Source organism: Echinops telfairi, unplaced genomic scaffold (assembly GCF_000313985.2).
Source record: "Echinops telfairi isolate 266 unplaced genomic scaffold, ASM31398v2 ScPeMD7_18;HRSCAF=68, whole genome shotgun sequence".
In the NCBI taxonomy this organism is placed as follows: domain Eukaryota; kingdom Metazoa; phylum Chordata; class Mammalia; order Afrosoricida; family Tenrecidae; genus Echinops; species Echinops telfairi.
In genome coordinates, this window is record NW_022103915.1 from 68,443,164 (window position 1) to 68,450,371 (window position 7,208).

Consider the following 7,208-nt stretch of genomic DNA (forward strand, 5'->3'; position numbering starts at 1 on the left):
TTCATGTCATTGTCTCACTATTTGTCTAGGAATATTTTGTTAATTTGCTACTTATCTATTTTTAATAATGAAATAATCACCCACAAATGCATCATTCCAAACAAGAGCCTGGACTCTAGCAATAGTCACATCCGATCCTCTGGCTCCCTGTGTGAGTCTGGGTCCTTTAGAGAAACGAATCCACAGAAACTCATATGTGTAAGAGAGAGTTTTATATAAAGGGTAAGTGCACATCAAGAAAACGTCCCAGCCCAGTGCTGCCCTAGCCCACAAGTCCAATATTAACCTATATGTCCGACACCAATCCACAAAGTCCTCCTCCATCTCACAAAACACACGCAACGACACCAACTGCAGGAGGAAAGCCGAATCAGTGAATAATGTAAGTATCTCAGCGCTGGCCAGGGTTTCTACACGGCTGCTCCAGCTTAAGTCCATGCGGCTTCTCCTCATGGATGTCTTTCAGGAAGTGAGCCTTGCCAGCTAAAGCAGGGAACTGGCTAAGGCAGCTGCACCCTGGTCCAACCATCACAAAGCAAAGGTCCTGAGAACTTGAAAGGCGAGGCTCACCGAGCCATTTCTCTCTCCATCCTTCAGTTAACCCCACATGTGTTTATCGGCCAGGTTGGCACAATAAACTTTAACTATCTCACTCCCCTCCCAATTCAGCCCTCTCTTCCCTCCCATCCAAGAGGGCCATCACCCAGAATTATATTTTCATCATTCCTTTTATATTGTTTTATTGTAACTATTTTCTAAAAAGTACACAAATATATATTTAGCAGATGGGGGTTTTGTTTTTTTTTTTTACTTCATAAAAAGATTGTCAGGCTCTGCATAAACTTCTGAGAGTTACTGTTGCTCCTTAGCATCATATTGCTAAAATTCACTTGTATTGTTACTTGTGGCTCAATTTCACTCTTTTTAATTGTCAAATAATATTCCATTGAATGAATATATCAGTTTACATATCTACCACCAGTTATTAGGCATTTAGGATGCCTCTGGATTTTTGTTAATAACAACAGTACTGCCTGCTATAAACATCCTTTTATATATCTCCTCCTGTACATATATGTGCAAGAGTTTCTCTTTAGAATGTACCTTGGCAAAATCTTGGGACTATAGGGTTTATAGATATTCAGTTATAGGAAAAAGGAGCAAATTATTTTAATTAATATGATCTATAAAAGAACCTGTCCATCTACCCTGATAGTATCAGATTTTTAAGTATTTGCAACAAAATAGTATCCACTTTTCACAACTTTCCTTACTTTTCAGACTTTTCAGATATATGGTGCAATTCAAAGTATGTTAATGGCATGTAGAGTAATATAAAGCAATTAATTACAACATGATATGTGCCTTACTTTAAGCTAATTTTTTTCTAAATCTTCTTTCAGATCACTCCAGGCTCAGCCAGTATGATATATAATCATTAGGGCCATTTCTGTTCTTTTCTGCTAACACCCAACCTCTCTAGGCATAATGCCAGTGAGTGAGATCATATATTTACCCGGAGCTTTCCGATCATTCATTGTTTCTTACTCTAACACTTTGCTTCACCAAGTGATTTCAAAAGTATCTAAGTGATTTCCATTGGCTACTGAAGTTTTTTAAAGGGTTTATTCAAATATATATTACCACATAAGCACATTTGTAAGCACAAATGTAAGTGCAAAGAACTGCAAAGGTACAGAGAGCAAGCCTAAGTCTTTTTAAAGTATTTTAAAAATCTATTCAATTTGATTTCTAGATTTTCACAGTTCTTTCTCAGAAGGCATTAAGCTCTTCAATTTGAATGTAACGTCATGTTTAAGGTGACTCAAAGGTGTGCTAAGTGAAAGACTAATGAATGTTCTTTAAATTGGGAAGCAATAAAGATAAGAGATAAATTCTGCTGCAAAACTCCAGTCAGCCAAAGCAAGGTATGTGTGATGATGATTCATGGTGTTTACTATCATTTATTTAACTTCCTGAAGTTTCAAGAAGGAAAACTAAAGTGAGAGTAATAATAAAATGATGGACAAGTACAATAGCCTGCTGTTATCCTGAAAGCTTCCTTCCCATCTCTCATTAACCTGAAAAGTCCAACTGAGTACACCAAAGTGAGTTAAAGGGTGTGGCCTGAATTACTCATTGAATGGCAACTTTCATTCTGATTACACATATTTGAAAGTATCATGGACCTTTAAAAGGGATTAGGTGGAATTCTTTTTCCTTTATGTACTTTTGATTGCAAGCTATTTGGCATTGTGAGCCAAGGAAGATAGAAAATGTGTTTTCTAAAGTGATGTAGAATTGTCTTGATTACTACAAGAACATCCTTTCATAAACATCGACATCTTTAACCTTTCCTTCCTTTACTCATCTTTAATTCCTCTCCAGTTCCAATAGAAGTGACATGCATCTATTAAAACAAAACACCCACTGGAATGCTGGAAATATGGACTTACAATTCTGGAAATGAATTTTGTTCATCAAAAATATCTGCTTTAAATCTTAGCCTCCCTGTATTCATTATCCTATTTGTGAATGAGTTGTTCGTTGTTTGCTAATGAGGCAAGATTAATATAGGTTAGATCTTGAGTCAATCTCTTTTGAAAGGAGTTCTAAAGAGGTTAGACAAGCAAGCTTGAATCAGAGGGAGAGGAAGAGAGATGTTCAGCCACATGAAGAGTCCTGTGAGCAGAAGCTGAGAGGAGATGCGGACCACCTTCCAGAACCAACAGAGAGAGTAATCCTCTCCCTAGAACTAGCACCCTGAGTCCAGACTTCTGGGCCTCTGAAACTGTGGGAAATAAAATTTCTGTTTGTTAAAACTACCCATTTGCAGTATTTCTGTTAGAACAGCAGGAGTACTGGTCCTGTACTGGTACTGGGAATTGGGGTGTTACTCTAACAAATGGCTAAATATGAACATTATTTTGGAATGAGGTAATGGGTAGAGGTTGGAAGGGTTTTAAGGTACCTCACAGTAAAAGCCTAGATTGCCCTGATAAGACTGTTGGTAGAATTTTGGATGTCAGAGGCAATTTTTGAGGACTCAGAAGGAAGTGAGAAGACTTATAGAGAAAATCGTCTTAGAGAATACATAGGGCACCAGCTATGGAATGGTGCTAGAAATATGGATTTTATATGTACTTCTGGTGAGGCTTTTAAAAAATGATGAGTGTGTGATTTGATATTGAAGCAAGAGTAGTAATTTTTTTCCCCAGTGGCAAAGAATTCGTCTAAATTATGTTCACATTTGTGTGGTGGGTAGAACTTGTAAGTAATGAACTTGAATATCTGACTGAGGAAGTTTCTCAGAACAAGATCTCTGAGGGCCCTCTGGTTTTTCTTGATGTTTCTTAAAGGCAAGAGGGAAAAGATAGACTTGAAAATGAACTGTGCCAACTGAAAACAAAACTCAAAGGCGTGGAAAATCCCATTGTACAAACTAAGAATACTTGACCTAGCATTCTTACCAAGGATGCAGTTACATAAACTTAAGGGGCCAGAAAAATAATGAAAGGAGAGAGAGCTGCCTGCCTCATGGAATTATATAGGCAGGAGACAGGTCAAAGGAGCTACAACTGTTGTTCTACAAGGCGGGGGAAACTGTACCATTCTGAGATTTCTGGGAAGATGGTGACTGAGTAACACATACCAGAGGGACTCCGCAGAAATCAGCACAGGAGAGTTACTAAGAGGGAAATTCCACACTGCTGGGTCGCAGGAGGAGCATTATAAAGATAAGTAGGCACAGATCCACTAGGTTTTGAGAAGCAGGGGGCTTTTGGCTCACCACTGTAGAGGCCAGCTAGGGTTTGACCTTAAACCAGCCACTGTCTTGTCTAGAGGCGGAATCATTTGGAACTGGCACAGGGGCTTTATCTCAACATAGCCACAGCTTCCTGCCACCTCAAAACATGGATTAAACCCCTTCAGCCCCAAGGTCAGGGATAAAGGCTCAGCTATATTATTACTTTAGTTTCCCTCTCTTCTCTCTATGCCACCACAGTCTCAGCGGGCTTAGTTTTTGGATTTTGGGTTTTTTTCTCTTCCTCTTCCCTTTTCTCTCGCACACCACTGCCAACTTGTAGACCACTCCCCTTAGCCTAAGGTATTTTTGCTTACCCTCCACCCAGCTGGGAGAGCTCCACCTTCTGCAGTGTAAGCTGAGGCTGGGGAAAGCCCACCCACCCTCCATCAGGGGATATGCCTCCCAACTTCTTCCCAGGGAAATTCTACCCTCCCACCTTCCGCAGTGCTTAACACTTAGCTGGGGAAATCCCACCACCTTCTTCGGGGGAAATCCTGCCTGAAATGCTAGGGGAGGTCCTATCCATCCTCTGTGGTCTCACATGACTGAGGGAAATTGCTCCTGCCTGCTGTAGTGCCTCACACCGCCTAAGGCAGCTTGGACAATACTGGCCAATGTTACAGGCTGCTGCAGGTACCTCTGCCCACCATGCATACTGCTCTACATCAAAGCGGGCAACCCACCAGTCTTCTGTGGTACTCCCATTGCAGTGGGAACTCCCGCATGCCCTCTGCAGCACCCCAAGATGCCATGGGCCACACCATCATAGCTTCTTGTGAAATCACACAGTACAGCACAATCCTCATGGTTCCACAAAAAGCCAACCAGCATCATCTGAGAGGACCATCCAAGTTGCCCTCCAAATAACAGAATACTGGTTGACTAGGGAAAGAGTGCTGCCACAGGAGGAAAAAGTGGTAGGCCAATTACATAGTGAAATTAGCTGCAGGCAGATGGAAGAAACATTACTACGAGTCACCCAGAAAGCGCCAGTGCTCTTTGACTCCCTAGAAATGACACCTGACTCCTCTAAAACAATGCAACAGAAACAGATATCAGCCCCAATGACCTCAACAAAAAAACAGGAGAAACAAAAGGCAATGGCAGGAGATGCCCTGAGCAGACAAGGATCTGCCACAGAAAGAAATTTTCAGAATGCTGCTTGGAGTCATACAGGATATGAGGGAAACAATACAGAAAAAGGATGAAATAATAGAGGAGATAAAGTCCATACACCAAAGGGAAATACAAGAGCTTAAGAACAAGATAACAAAAATCAGTAGCAGATTCACGGATTTCGCCAATTGACTGGAGGAAGCAGAGAACTGCACCAGCGACCTAGAGGACAGCTAAGCAAACTTTAACAAACCCTAACAAAAATCTAATAAAATCATGAGAGAAGCTGAAGAAAACCTAAGAGCTATGTCTGATGCTATGAACAGAAACAAAATCAGAATAATTGGATTGCCAAAAGAAGACCCAACAAAGAAGTCATCTGCGACAATAGTGAGAGCATTCTTGGAGGAAAACTTCCCCAGCTTAATGAATGACAACCAGGCAACCATTCAGGAGGCTGAGAGAACACCAGAAAGACTGAATCCCAAGAAGAAGTCACCAAGGCACATAATAGTTAAACTATCCAACTTTGAGGAAAAGGAGAAAATCATGAGGGTGATTCACTGTTTCACTCACTTAGTCACTATTTCACTCACTCACTGCCTCACTCTCACGTACTCACTGTCTCACTCACTGACTGTCTCACTCACTGACTGTCTCACTCACTCCTTCACTGCCTCACTCACTCCCTGCCTCATTCACTCCCCGCCTCATTCACTCCCTGCCTCACTCACACTCACTCACTGCCTCACTCACTCACTGCCTCACTCACTGACTCACTCACTCACTGTCGCACACACACTCACTCACTGCCTCACTCTCTCATTGCCTTATTCAGTGACTCACTCTCACGCTCTCGCTCTCTTACTGCCTCACTCTTTCATTCACTCACTTTCTCATTCACTGCCTCTCACTGTCTTACTCACTCACACTCTCACTCTCTCGCTGTCTCACTCTCACTCTCTCACTGCTTCACTCAGTGACTCACTCTCACTGTCTCACTCTCGCTGCCTCACTCTCTCATTCACTCACTTTCTCATTCACTGCCTCACTGCCTCACTCTCACTTATTCACTGTCTCACTCACTCACTGCCTCACTCACTCCCTGCCTCATTTACTCACTCACTGTCGCACACACACTCACTCACTGCCTCACTCTCTCATTCACACACACACACACAAAAGAAAATTATGAGGGCAGCTAGGGAAAAACAAACAAGCACATATAAAGGTTCCCAAATATGAATATGCTCAGACTTATCAGCAGACACTATGAATAAAAGGAAAGCATGGAGTAACATATTACAAAAATTGAAGGAAAATAACACAAAGCCAAGAATACTCTGCCCAGACAAATTATCTATCAATATAAATGGAGAATTAAAATCCTTCCCAGACAAGGAAAAACTCAAAGAATGCATTAGAAGAAACCCAGCCCTACAAAGATCCTACCCAACACTGTACAAGCAAAAGAACAGAACTCACAAAGCATAAATAAGAGACTGCCACATAGAACAACCTCACCCAGAGGGCAACAAGGAGAAAACAGACCCCAAGATAGCATTTGCTTAAAGATGGAAAGAAGTTGAGAATGATACACACACATGAACAACACACTAATAAGAAAGGAAGGAAGGAAAACATCCAACACAAAAGATATAAGATGACATCACAGAGTCTACAAATGGAGATCATAACCCTGAATATCAATGAACTGAACTCAAGCATTAAAAGGCTGAGGCTAGCAGACTGGCTTAGAAAATACAATCCATCAATCTGCTGCCTACAGGAAACACATCTTAAGGCTACAGGCTTGGCTGAGAATCAAAGACCGGAGAAAAGCATACCTAGTAAACAGCAATTCAAAAAAAGCAGAGGTTGCAATCCTAATCTCGGATAAAATTGACCTCAAAATGCCAACCATAGAAAGAGATAAGGAGGGACACTACCGTGTTTCCCTGAAAGTAAGACATGCTCAAAAATAAGACCTACTTACAGTTTTGCTTCTTGCTGAAATATAAGGCATCCCCCGAAAATAAGACCTCCCCGAACATAAGGCCTCCCTGATAATAAGGCCCCCTGAAGCTACCATAACTGGACTGTAGCTGCAGGCGCCGCCGTGCAGCTCAATGTTGGCCACAGCGCAGCCAAAGCAGACAGGAAGTGCGAGTAAATGTACCATAGATTATGAGTAACTGTACCATAGATTGTTGTACATGAAAATAATTAATGGTAGTAACAAGAAATTCTTGATACTGTAGGATTCAGTTTGTCTGATTATGCT